General features: G+C 40.0%; 1 protein-coding gene across 2 annotated transcripts in view; it reads right to left on the bottom strand.

The window, feature by feature from the left end:
* Nucleotides 1–4,372: 4,372 nt before the first annotated feature.
* Nucleotides 4,373–14,707, bottom strand: part of AKAP12 (A-kinase anchoring protein 12) — a 135,860-nt gene continuing 125,525 nt past the window's right edge. For both annotated transcript variants that reach the window (XM_030556582.1, XM_030556583.1), the window contains one exon: nt 4,373–8,128. The gene's annotated coding sequence lies outside the window, so the exon portion shown is untranslated. The remainder of the gene's footprint in view (nt 8,129–14,707) is intronic.

The following is a 14,707-nucleotide window of genomic DNA, read 5'->3' as shown; positions in this document are numbered from 1 at the left end:
CTTATAGTCTTGGCCTTCACAACATCCTCAGGCAAAGAGTTTTGACTGTGTATTGTGTGAAGAACTACTTCCTTTTATTTTAAACCTGCTGCCTATTAATTTCATTTGCTGACTCCTAATTTGTGTGTTATGAGGAGTAAATAACACTTCCCTAGTTACTGTCTCCAAACCAATCATGATTTTATAGATCTCTTATCATATCCCCCCCCTTAGACATCTCTTTTCCAAGCTCAAAAGTCCCAGTCTTATTAATCGCTCCTCATATGGAAACCGTTCCATACCCTTATTCATTTTTGTTGTCCTTTTCTGAACCTTTTCCAATTCCAATATATCTTTTTTGAAATGGGGCGACCACATCTGCATGCAGTATTCAAGATGTGATAGTACCATGGCTTTATATAGAGGCAATATATTTTCTGTCCTATTATCTATCCCTTTTTTAATGTTTCCCAACATTCTGTTCACTTTTTTAAACTGTCACTGCACATTGGGTGAATATTTTCAGAGAACTATCCACAATGACTCCAAGATCTCTTTCTTGAGTTCTAACAGCTAATTTAGACCCCATCATTTTATATGGATAGTTGGGTCTAAATTAGCTGTTTTCCAATGTGCATTACTTTGCATTTATCAACACTGAATTTCATCTGCTATTTTCTTGCCCCGTCAGTTTTTAGAGATCTTTTTGTAGCTTTCGCAGTCTGCCTGGGACTTAACTCTCTTGGGTAGTTTTGTATCATCTGCAAATTTTGCCACCTCACCGTTTACCCCTTTTTCCAGATCATTTATGAAAATGTTGAACAGGACTGATCTCAATACAGACATTTGGGGGACACAACTATTTACCTAGCTCCATTCTGAAAACTGACCATTTATTCCTACCCTTTGTTTCCCATCTTCTAACCAGTTACCAATCCATGAGAGGACCTTCCCTATTATCCCATGACAGCTTACTTTGCATAAGAGTCTTTGAGGGATGTTGTCAAAGGCTTTCTGAAAATCTAAGTACACTATATCCACCGGATCCCCTTTGTCTACATGCTTGTTGACCCCCTTCCTCCCCAAAGAATTCTAATAGATTGGTGAGGCATGATTTCCCTTTACAAAAACCATGTTAACTCTTCCCCAATATATCATGTTCATCTAGGTGTCTAACAATTTTGTTCTTTACTATAGTTTCAACCAGTTTGCCCGGTACTGAAGTCAGGCTTACTGACTTGTAATTGCTGGGATCACCTCTGGGGCCATTTTTAAAAATTGATGTCACATTAGTTATCCTTCAGTCATTTGATACAGAAGCTGATCCCCTTAAAGACTAAATACTATGCTGGCGGGCAGAGGAATTCAAACAACAAATAAATATTATCCTCTGTAATGTGTCTTTCTGCATAACACCACCTCCTCAAATAAGCTGGTTCAGAGCTGTTATTTTGCTAATTTCTACAGTGCCTGTAACCATGGACGGAAGAACTTTAATTACAGGGATTAAAATATAAACAAAAAATTAATGAAATGCTAATCAACATCAGTCTCTCTTGTCTTGAAGATCACTAGATTCTTCCTCTCTTGGACTGAAAAATAGTGAAGTCTAAAACCCGACTCAGCTAAGAGTGAGCTTTCAGACTTTGGGGGGAGGAGGCTAGTCTCCACTGCCTTGACCTGGGGATAAGGATTGAGAAATACCATCATACAGATCTGCTCATGTTTTGTATTTACTTTGCACAGGTGTGACTGACTCTGCAAGGTGCAGGTGCAAAGGGGTGGAGAGATCAAGTCCAGCGTGCTCCAACATTACCAACAGCAAGAGCCTCCTTGTCAGTCTCAGCTGAGGCTTTGCAATATTTGCCATCCTCAGCTGAATGCAGGTAGTGAGGCCTATAGTTAAGTTGCTCACCCCTGACTTGGGCCTGTCAAGCTGAGCTGGGGGGGAATTCCTTCCCACTCCCACCTATGAGAATCAGTTAGACCCTGAGCATGTGGGCAAGAACCAGGCAGCTACACACCTGAGAGAATGTTTGGTGCAACCTCAAAGCCCTGGTCCACCCCAGTATCCCATCTACAGCTATAGCCATCCCTGATGCTTCAGAGGAAGGAGACAAAAAATAATTCCAGAATACATTGGGGTGGGGGGATTCCTTCCTGACCCCGAATATAAAGCATAAACTGGAAGTGAGCACTAATACTGGTGAGCCCTGCACTCCCTCCATTCAGGCAACCCATCATACACTCTCACTTATAAATATGTCCTGTTCTTTCTTAAAAGTAGGTTGTTCATCCCCACAACTCCTATGTGGAGGCTCCTCTACCCTCACTCTTCTGATGTTTAGAGACCTTGCAAGCATGACCAGTTTATATCCATTTGTTCTTGTGTCAGCATTGGCCTTCAAGTTAATTCCTCCCCTCCCCACCCCCCCCGTTTACCCTTTTGATATATTTATAGCAAGAAATATCTCCTCTCAGCCTTTTTTGCTACCTAACCAAGCCAAGCTCTTCCATTTTCCTAAGACAGGCCCTCCATTCCCTTGACCAGCCCAGTAGCTCTTCTCTGCATCTGTTCCAACTGCCATTCCTGTTTCCTTAACACAAGTGACCAGAATTGTACATAGCATTCCAAATAAGGTTTGACACCACCAGTGCCTTGTACAATGCCATTGTACTTCTCTAGCTCCACAGGAAATGCCTCACCAGATAAAGCCTAGGAGCACACTTGCCTTTTCGCAGCTGCATCACGCTGGTGGCTTGGCATCCTGTGATTGACCAACAGACCAGGCCGTCTCCTCCTTCATTTCTTCCAACTGACAAGCCCACACCAGCTCGAAGAAACCCTTATTGGACCCTAAGTACATGATCACGTGCTTTGTATTATTGAATTCCATCCCATTTCTGTCATTCCAAAGTCCTGCTCCCACCCTATGTGGTGTCATCATGCTGGTTATTCCCAAAGAAGTCTTCAGAGCCACAGCAGGATTTTTCTTATGTTCAGGTTATATTTAAATCCAGCTTTGCCTATAAGCTTTTGCTTAGTACAAATTTACTCTAGTCTATTCATACATTAGTTCATATGGGCAGTAGGAATTGATGTTTTATAGTGTATATATATATATATATCAGCTAAGGCACAATGTAAGTGTTAACTGTAAAGACATAATTGGATCAAATTCTCAGCTGGTGTTAAGTGGTGTAGCTCCACTGAAGTCCATCACCATCACCAAACAGCAGCATCCTCCTAAGATAACATGGTGTCTGTTCACTGCCTATTATGGTAGAAACTGGGAACATTAGCCTTTGAGAAAAATTGATGCAAGGACCCAGTCTAATAGCATCCCATTTACTGAGCACTTCAGTTTAATAATTAGGATGCTTGCTATTGATAAGGTAACAACCATTTCCTGCCCTGGGGCTCAGAAACTGTGGTGATGAGGGCCACAAAAGGACATGTACAGACTAACACAAATAATGAGGACAAAGGCAGAGTTTATTAACCAAATAACTACCACAGACTGGCCAACACTTTTTTTTTTGTTAATTAAATGGTCTCAGTTTAAAAGAAAAACACAAAAACCAATCTGTACAACTTCACCATAGCAATGTTTTAATCTGGGTTTCAAAATTGAATTGAGAGAAAGAGGCTACAAACTAATGTCAACACAAGATTTACTGGGAGGACGCAAACCTTGCTGTCCTATAAAAAGGGAGGCCAATGCTATCTAGGGCCTGATGCTGCTTGCCCTACAGACACAACTATAATTTCCTTTTGCTGCTAGGGTAGGCTGAAGGAGGGACAGAAGTCAAGTATTTTTCCCCCCCAATATGGTTTATTCTATAATTTGATAGCCCCAATTTTTATGTTTGGGTTTAAATCTTAAGTAATTTTTATTTCTTTGCATCATCTCAAGGGAGATGTTGAGTTACCCCTGTGCTGTTGGAAACCGTTCGAAAATTCTGATCAGAGAGCCAGTGCAGAGAGCTTTGCATATTTGTTGTGGCAATTCAATGTCAGTATTATGCTGTAACTTTAGCCACATTGATGCCTTATTTTTGCCTGACTTCAGTAGCTACACAAGGAAGTGTACAATTGATAGCCTTTCCTGCTCACTGAACACAATCAACAAGCCTGAATTCAATCTGGAAATTGTTCTTCAAAATCCTCTGAAATAGCTTACTACATATACCCATTAATACATACACCCACACAACTGAATCTTCAATGTAATCATATAATTTTTTTTAAATTCAGATCTAAAGTTGAATGAGAAAATGTCAATCAACACTGTTCGTTGTCAAGAAGCAAAACATTCTCTTGTCTGGAGATTTATCAATAAAACAGAGAAACCATTTGCAAGAAGTCGAAACTACAAAACACGTACACACATTAGAATGAACTTGTGGTTGTACTTTATTTAGTCAGTGAAAATCTACCTTAAAAACAAAATAGAAAAATCAACATTTTTTAACTCAGTACATTGGATTAGAGGAAGCTGCAAGTTTGGAGTTTAAGCACAAGCTACAGGTTGCAGCGTGAGTATTTCAGGGGCCAAAGCAATACGCTGGAACAAAGTAGTATCTGTATGTAGAGAGATGTTCCTTGCACCATTAGGAAGGTCTTAATGGTGCCATATTTTATAGGTGTCTGTTACAAGAAGAAACATTGGTTATACAGTTAACATTTGTTGCATTGCTTAGCTAGGCCCAGGATTAATATAAAAAACAAGCAAGATTAAGCACTTGCTTCTCAGCTTCTACCAACATAATTTACATTTTGATAAAAGCTAGCTTTCTTTAAATGAGGTTTAGGCAAGAAATAACTTTACATATTATTAACAGCTTTGGAGCTACAAAGGTTTACACAGGTCATGCTATTGTTTTGTTTTACCTGTTGCAGTTATTGCAATATGGCTTAACGTACATAGGTATATAATTTTGTACAAACATAACCGATTTCACTTTTGCATGGTGTTATAAAAAGCACAAATAATGCAAGCAACATAACCTCTGGGAACTGACAGCCATTGTCAGAATTACTTTTGTAATTCATGCCCAAAGATAAGGGGGAAAGTTGCCACTAAGGAAAGACAGACTGGATTGTTTGATATCACATTTCTCAACTTTAAACTTTTATATATTTTTCTGTGAGTTAAGAAAAATCTTTACTCAGGGAGTACCCTAGCAAGTTGCACCGGTGACAATGCAGATTGGCATCATTTATAATTGGGCCAAAAATAAGGCCCTTTCTGCCATGTTCTTTGTAGGAGAATATTGACTTTTTAGAGAGCTAAAGGACACTTCTTTTTTCTGGGCATCCCCAGAGTCCCATCTGTTAATTATACCAACCTCTCCTTTCAATGTTATACACACACAGAGTGCGTGTGCATTATGTCAGGTAAAATCAAAGTCCTCAGAGCAGAGTGAAGATCCTAATTCATTTTAAGTACAGTATCAAAGTGTCTTGAGGCTTCATATAAATGTTTCTCCAAGTCTCATATGCACAACTAACTTCTGTTAAAATATGAGTGAGCTGAAAGAAGGGATTCAAAGGTTCTGAGCACTAGGTTGTTTTTTAGGGTTAAGGTGTCCCAGGTTAAATGTTTTACTGCAGCAACGTCTGCCTGTAGTACAAGTTACTAAAGACCTGCTCTTAACTCAGAATAGTTTCCCAATTTTAGGATTGAAGTGATATTCAACTACAGTTAAGATTGTCAAGGGGGGGGGGGGAAGACTTCAGAGAAATTTTAGCAGATAAATTAGAAGTTTAAAAAAACAAAACAAAACACAAACATTGTTCCTGGGCTAAGCACTTTGAGTGCTTCTTACAGAGAGTAGCAAAGGGGTGAGAGGAGAGAGAGTAAAAATGAAGAAAAAAAGAGAACTGTAAAACTAATTTTTTAATGTACCCTAAAATGTTCAGAAGATAGCTATAAACACTTTACATAACTGGATATTTCTGCAGAAAATACTTTGTGTTTCTTACTCCTGATGACCAGTATCTCCCTGCTCCAACATTTTGTGATGAGATGGTTTATGCCAAATACAGCGGGAAGATACTCAAACAACCTGATATTTGGAAGTCTCATTCAGCCCTTACAGCACAAGGATCCTGTCACTTTTCCGCTCAAGACTAAGGCATGTCTACACTAACACTTATGTCAGGAAAACTTTTGACATTCGGGGGTGTGCGAAAAAACCCACATCCCTGAGTGACATAAGCTTTGCCGGCATAAACACTTGGGTACACAGCACTGCATCTCGCTGACATAGCTACCACCACTCGTTGAGTTGGTTTTATGTTAATGGGAGAGCTCTCTCTCCCATAGGCATAATGTGGCTACACAAGCAATCTTATAGAAGCACAGCTGTATTGGTATAGCTGTGCCATTGTAAGCGTGTATGTGCAGACATGACCATATTTTGTTAGCAGATGCATGTGTTGTTTTATACACATTTTAGGAGAAACACATATCTGCTTGCCAGAGCTGAATTAGTTGGCTAACATACTTTTTCTGAGTAACAAGTTGCAAGTTGCAGAAAACCACCACCAGATGGTGCAATCCGTCACATTTCTTTGTTTGCACACTGTGCAGCCCTAGAGACTGGGAGGCACCTGCCCTAACAAGAACATTTGGTACATTAGAAGGAAACAGTTCATTTTAAAATAAATTACTATACAGATAGGATAATGAAGTTATTGGTCAACATCTTGCTCAACCAGAATGGTGTGAAGTTCACAAAGTGCAACATATAACATTTATTTTAGAAACCAGATCTAAAACTACTGACGACCCACCATTCTTGTTCTGTGCCTGGAAGGTCGAGTACAGAATACTTTAAACATTTAATAATTGTTCAGTTATTTAATATTTCAAGCCTGCCCAGTTTTATGTGTGCACTGATTTACACTTGTAACTTAACACCTGACAAAAATTGAGAAATATTTTGTTCCAGGTTTGCTAAGTCTTAATTAAAACCAACAGAGCTAAGTATAGGCAAAGATTTTATTTAAATCATTTTCAGAAATCACAATCTGCCAAATGTACATGAGCATAATGAAACACACTGTTCTGAAAAAAAATGGGCATAAATATGGAGCGGACATAATCCAGTATCTATCAAAACATTTTTTTAAAAACAACGTCTCATTTCATGGCATTTGTGTGGTCCAGGAGACAGGATAATATTAGAATGCAAAAATAAGAACAGTTAATCCTTTTCTTCATAACGCTGAAATATTGTCTCAGAGATTTAAGGAAAATAATTTCTTGAAATCGCCATTTCAAGGTTGCTGAACAATTTGAAATGGATAAATTTGTAACTCTCAAGGACTTCCAGCTTCCACCAGGTGCTGTCAGAGAAATCAAATTGCAATAAAGTGAACTTTAAATGTTTTCAAGAAAATTATAGTTCACTTCCTATAGAGGAAGTGATGCAAAATTAACTTTTGCCTAATAATTTACATCAGTAGGTTTCCAAATAGGAAATGTACACCTTTTGAGCATGAATGCTCTTTTATGGAAGCAGGAACAACAACTAGCATAATGCCTTAAATATCAGTTCTTACACTTTTTCACTAAGTGGAAAACCTGCCTAAATTTCATGGGGATAATTTGTGGCCAGCTGTAGCTCACTCACAGTGCTTCACCATGGTCACATGCACTTAGTTTCATATAGTGATGCAAATGTATATCATTTTGCATTTTTAACATAAGATAGAGAATATACATTAAAATCAGAACTGGGTTTATGATATACATATAAATACATCAAGAATTACACTCCAGTTTTGGAAGCATGTTAGAAGGGGAAATCTGGAACAACAGAAACTGGGCATTGCCATTAGGCTATGGAAAGCATTTAATCAAAGACATCACTTTTTTCAAATCATTTTATCAAACAAAAATCAAGAAGTCTTGAAAAGAGGAAGTGTTAACATCCAAGAGTAGAGGGCGATGACTAAAGCTCCTGATATTTCCTCAGGATTGTCAGCTACTCTCAAGGAATGATGTCAGATATTGATGGTCTAATCTCACAATTCAGAAACATTGGTCTACAGACCAATTAGCAGATTCCACTTTCTGCTCTTGCCTTCTTCACATTCTGGTCTCTCCAAATGTAACACACACATTTAACAGAACAGCTGAAACAAAAGAACAAAAATATTAACAAAGCCTTATTAATCACAAATTTCACTCAAGTAATTTCTGCTCTTCCTCAGAATTTCCTTAAGTGGTGAGGCTGTTTTTCAGGAGTGGTGTTGGAGAGACCTTATCAACTCAGTTAACATCCTCCAGTTTAAAAATGAAATGCTACGCTAAACACAACTGACAGTAAGGGTACAGATGACCTGTGACCATTACCTCCCCTTAAAGAGATTTCACTTGAAAATCCAAACACACCTGAGAAAATCTTCACCTCTTAAATCAGGGGTTCTCAAAATGGCGGTTGGGACCCCTCAGGAGGTTCCAAGGTTATTACATGGGGAGTCGTGAGCTGTGAGCCTCCACCCCCAAATCCTACTTCGCCTCCAGTATTTATAATAGTGTTAAATATTTTTAGAAGTGTTTTAAATTTATAAGGGGGTCGCACTCAGAGGCTTGTTGTGTGAAAGGGATCACCAGTACAAAAGTCTGAGAACCACAGCCCTAAATCATTATCTTGGAAGTTGTTATACAAGCCAACAAGTGGAATCCTACTTAAACAATTACCATTTAATCAAAAGTCAGACCTTTCTGCTGGAACAAGGCTGTGATGAGCAACATCTTAGGATGCAGCTGGAGAGGGGGAGCCAGATGGAGAAAGCAAAAGGATTGCAGGGCAACACAGCATGGGAGTTTTCCCTTTGCCCTTCCGGTGTACCTCCCAAAGTCCAAAATGAAGGGTGCCTGGACTCCTGGGGGCCTTCGGAGGAGCACTGGAGTTGGGCTCCCTTAAGCATTTTAAAGAGATAAGGTGGGTGAGGTAATATCTTTTATTGGACCATCTTCTGTTGATGAAAGAGACAAGCTTTCGACGACCTTACAAAGAGCTCATCTTCAGGTCTGTAAAAGGTACTGAGCAACACAGCCAAATGCAAGGTGGACCAGATTGTTTAGCGTAAGTAGTTAGCACATAATATAAGGTAGAGTAGCTCATTAAGCTCTGCAGTCATAGGACAAAAAGAGGAGGGTAGTCGGTTGCATATTGGTAAAAAGCATAAATCCAGAGTCACTGTTCAGTCCATGATTTTTACTGACTAACGGAGTTAGGAATTTAAGATCCCAGGCTCATCTTTTCAAAGTGCTGAGAGCCTTTTTAGATTTGCGGGGGAGATTAGGAATACAGTGAAAAGCCTCGTAGACCCCCATTTTGCCCTTGTTGCATGCCCCACATTCTGCTGCCTCCACAAAACCTTCTATACTATTTGCTCCCCATTTTCTCCAGTGAACATTTCCCATACCCCACTGACAACATTTGTACCATCTTCTTCACAGCCCTCCTTGAGCTTGATGCTCCGGTCAGCCCACTCACTACAACACAACATCACCACTAAATGCACACTCACACCCCCTTCCTGCAGAACTCCTAAGAAAATGGAAACAGAAATGGAGCACCTAAGAAAATCCAGGGAGAGGGTAGCAGAAGACATGAGGGAGTAGCAGAACATGGAGGCACACCCTAAATAGATGTTTTAAATCTAGAATCTGGCAAAAGTGTTAGTAGAATTTTCAAGGGTGACGATCACTACATTTTCATTTCATTTTCACTGTTTTCAACAGCGTGTCTGATTAGCTTCAGTATAGGTAAACATTCTCTTTTCTACATTGACAAGCTACCCTAGTGATTGGTCATTTGACAGCCTTTTTTAACCTTTTCTGGATTGAGGTATCATTCTGACATTACTAATTTAAATCTGAAGATTTAAAATTGGAATGTAGCCACCAAAACTTTGTCTTGTACTCTACATCAGAAATAGGAGATCTGAAAAATCAATAATCTCTCTCTCTCTCTCCTTTTCCATTGTTTTTTATGAAAATGGCAAAAAAAAGATGAACACAATTTACGATATCTCAATTCAGTAACTATTTGTCCACCTAACTTAATATTTCAGAGAAAAATTCTACTTCTTCCCTAGACATACCAAATCTTCCTTTGTCAGCAGACTCATTTAAGTGGAGAAAAGACAGATAAATGGGCACCCTTCCAAATTACCCTGGAAATTCAAATGCTTAACCATGAACTAAGCTATTCTAGAATCTATGCCAGTTTTCTGGCCATAGACAGCTGAGCTTGAACTTTCATCTTCTCCAGTTTGTTTCAGTTCTTGTTGAAAGGCAAGTCAACACAAAGGTATATAGCTGGATTATTCTACTTAAAGATACTGTCAACATAGCTTTCAGAATTTAAACGTTAATTATTTTTAAATCTCACATCACAGAAGCTTAAATGACATGGCTGCACTGGTTTGTTATTGTCAAGTTGCTCATAATTATCCACCATCTGACACTGACTGGAGTTTTATATAAGTGGCTGCATTTCCCTGCTGTGTTTGTATAGTTTTTAGAGTTTTTCCTACACTGAAGTGACTCTTTTTCAGTACTTCACCCCTTGTCTTCATTTCCCAGCAGAATCCCCATCTCACTCTGAGTTCTTGCTCTGAAGAGAACAACACTTCTCTCGCTTCCACAGAACTCCAATACAACAAGAAGGTGGCAGCATCACAGCCTCATTATCCCAGTTTGCCTCACAGGTTCTGTACTGGTTTTTGTGCCACTGGTTTTCAGCCAAACAGGATGGCTGGATACCAGTAGCAAGGTAAGCAGGATCACATTAGGAACATAAGATGAGAAGGATAAGTAGGTGGGAATTTTTCCTTTCAAAAGTCCTGAAGCAGACCCATCTTCCAGTGGCCAGAAACCTACCCTCCTCCCAGGTGTCCAACACTCAAGTGGCTACCTCTTAAACTTGGAAATTAGCCAGTTCCCAGGTTACATTCTTCTGGAAATCTAAGATCAGATCCTAACATAAAATCAGGACAGCTCTATTTGAAGCCTACAGAGTAACTGACTTACACCAGTTGATGATTTGGCCTCTAATTTTCAGAGGCAAAATGACAACGGCAATAGAAACGTTTAAAACTTCTGTTTTCTGTCTCAATTGACACCAACAGTTTAGTACTGAGCCTGAGAAAAGACTGTCACTACTAAATTATAAGCATTTCCTGCAGCAACTGGGGTTTCTTTGGAGGTCTCTCATCCAAATACTGACTAGACACGGATCAACTTGCTTAGCTTGTAAGATGACAGTAATACAGCTGCATGTCCCATATTACCCCCAGGATTGTTGCTGGAATTCCCCCCATTCACTGATGAGCGAAGACTAAAACGAGAAGTGGAGCAAACTCTCACTGTACTACCCAAGAAGAAGGAGGGGTCCTGTAGGAGAGCACGGCTCCCCCAAGGCATAAAGAGGAGGAATAACTCTCTCAAGAGAAACAGTGCTGTGCTGCACCTGAATAAAAGTGTTCTGATTTTCCAAGGTGTTGAGTATGCACAGCTCCAATTGGCACTAACGGGGGACAGCAGGTGAAGGATAATTCAGTAGGCAAGTGGAGAATAATCACCCATGAAGTTGGGTAGTACAGCTGTTCAAGACCTCTGCTTTACATCTCATCCAAAAGATCTGTTGCTTCTACTGAATAAAAGTGGTCTATTTTTCACAGGTTCTCTTGTTAACAATGGAAGCTGTGAGTACTCAACAACGTTTAAAAATAAGGCTCCTTATTTACATTTTTAGACAGGAACATAACAACAGCCATACTGGGTCAGCCCAATGGTCCATCTAGCCCGGTAGCCTGTCTTCCAACTGTGGCCAATGCCAGGTGATTAAGAGGGAATGAACAGAACTGGCAAGCAATGAGAATGAGAATCCTGGATGCCCCATCATCTCAGGCATTGGAACTCTGACAGCAGTTTTATCTGGCTATGTAGACTCTCTCCTCAGGCCCTACACTAGCAGCACTCCCAGATATCTTTGTGACACCACGACTTCCTAAGGAAATTACAATCCTTTGATGATCTTCCAGAACACACCATCCTGGCCACTATGGATGTAGAAGCTCTCTATGCCAAATTTCCACACACAGATGGACTACAAGCCATCAGGAATGGTATCCCTGATAATGTCATGGGAAACCTGGTGGCTGAACTTCGTGACTTTTTGTCCTCACTCACAACTATTTCACATGTGGTGACAATTTATACCTTCAAGTCAGCGGGACTGCAATGGGTACCCACATGGCCCCTCAATATGCCAACATTTTTATGGCTGATTTAGAAAAAATGCTTCATCAGCTCTCATCTCCTTACGCCCCTACTCCGCTTACGCTCCATTGATGATATCTTCATCATCTGGACCTATGGGAAGGAGAGCCTTGAGGAATTCCACCCTACCATCAACCTCAGCTTGGAACAGTCCACATAAGAGGTCCACTTCCTAGACACTACAGTGCTAATACACAATGGGTCACATAAAAACCACTGTACCGGAAACCTACTGACTGCTATACTTACCTGCATGCCTCCAGCTTTCATCCAGACCACATCACACAATTGATTGTCTTCAGCCAAGCTCTAAGATACACTAGCTGTCACCTACAGCCCCCAACTAAAACCTCCCAGTGCATCATCAGTGATCTATAATCCTGAAGGACGATCCCTCACTGTCACAGACCTTGGGAGACAGGCCAGTCCTTGCTTACAGACAGCCCCTCAACCTGAAGCAACCACACACCACACAACAAAAATACCAACCCAGGAACCAAACCCTGCTACAAACCCCGATGCCAACTCTGTCCACATATCTATTCAAGGGACACCTTCATAGGACATAACTACATCAGCCACACCATCATGGGCTCATTCACCTGCACATCTCCCAATGTGATATATGCCATCATGTGCCAGCAATGCCCCTCTGCCACGTACATTGGCCAAACCAGACAGTTTCTATACAAAAGAATAAATGGGCACAAATCTGAGATCAGGAATCATAACATTCAAAAACCAGTAGGAGAACACTTCAATCTCTCTGGTCACTCTATAACAGACCTCAAAGTGGCAATTCTTCAACAAAAAAACTTCAAAAACAGACTCCAACGTGAAGCTGCAAAACTGGAATTAATTCGCAAACTAGATACCATCAGATTAGGCCTGAATAAAGAAGGGAAGTGGTTGGATAATTACAAAACCTAAATGTAATTTCCTCAATGCTAATTTCCCCCTGCTGTTATTCACACATTCTTGTCAACTGTCTGTAATGGGCCACTCTCTTATCACTTCAAAAGTTATTTCTCCTCTCTTGGTATCTATTGTTAATTGATTTGTCTCGTTAGACTGACTTAACACTTCGTAAACCACCCCACATCCTTTCATGTATTTATACCTGCTCATCTTTTACTTCATACAACTGATGAAGTGGGTTCTAGCCCACGAAAAATTATGCCTAAATGAATTTGTTCGTCTCTAAAGGTGCCACAAGGGATTCCCTTTTTTTCTTGCTTATCCAGACTAACTTGGCTACCACTGAAACCCATCCTCTGTTGTTCACTCCCAGCTTCTGGCAATCAGAGACAAGAGAAACCCAGAGCATGTGGTTCTCCCTGACCATCTTGGGTAATAGCCATTGATGGACCTATCCTCCATGAACTAATCTAATTCTTTTTGGAACCCCGTTATAGTTTTTCCCTTCACAACATCCCCTGGAAAGGTGTTCCACAGGTTGACTGTCCATTGTATGAAGAAGTACTTCCTTTTGTTTTAAACCTGCTGCCTATTAATTTCATTGGGTGACCCTTTTAAAAAAAAAAAGTGTGTAAAGGAGTAAATAACGCTTCCTTATTCACTTCCATATTATTCACAATTTTCTAGACCTCTATCTTATCCCCCCCTTAGTCGTCTCTTTTCAAAGCTGAAAAGTCCCAGTCTTTTTAATCTCTCCACACATGGAAGTTGTTTCATACCTTAATCATTTTTGTTGTCCTTCTCTGTACCTTTTAAAATTCTAATAAACCTTTTTTGAGATGTGGTGACCAGAACTGCATGCAGTATTCAAGGTGTGGTCGTACCATGGAAATATATAGTGGCACAATGATATTGTGTGTCTTATTACCTATCCCTTTCCTAATGGTTCCTAATATTGTTAGCTTTTTTCCACTGCTGCACATTGAGTGGATGTTTTCAGAGAACTATCCACAATGACGCCAAGATCTCTTTCTTGAGTGCTAACAGCTGATTTAGATTCCATCATTTTGTAAGTATAGTTGGGATTATGTTTTCCATTATGCATTACTTTGCATTTAATCAACATTAAAATTTCATCTGCCAATTGGTTGCCCAGTCACCCAGTTTTCTGAGATCCCTTTGTAACTCTTTGCAGTCTGCTTTGGATTTAACTATCTGAGTAATTTTGTACCTTTTGCAAATCTTGCCACCTCATTGTTTACCTCTTTTCCCCAGATCATTTATGAATATGTTGAACAGCACTGGATCCAGTATAGATCCCTCCATTCTGAAAACTGACCATTTATTTCTACCCTTTGTTTTCTTTTAACTGGTTACTGATCCATGAGAGGCCCTTCCCTCTTATCCCATGACTGCTTACTCTGCCTAAAAGGCTTTGGAGAGAGATCGTGTCAAAGGCTTTCTGAAAGTCTAAGGATACCGTATCCACTGGATCACCC

This window comes from Gopherus evgoodei, chromosome 3 (assembly GCF_007399415.2).
Source record: "Gopherus evgoodei ecotype Sinaloan lineage chromosome 3, rGopEvg1_v1.p, whole genome shotgun sequence".
NCBI classification, from domain to species: Eukaryota; Metazoa; Chordata; order Testudines; family Testudinidae; genus Gopherus; species Gopherus evgoodei.
The sequence above is the reverse complement of the archived record's forward strand: the minus strand, read 5'-3'. Positions and strand labels throughout refer to the sequence as shown.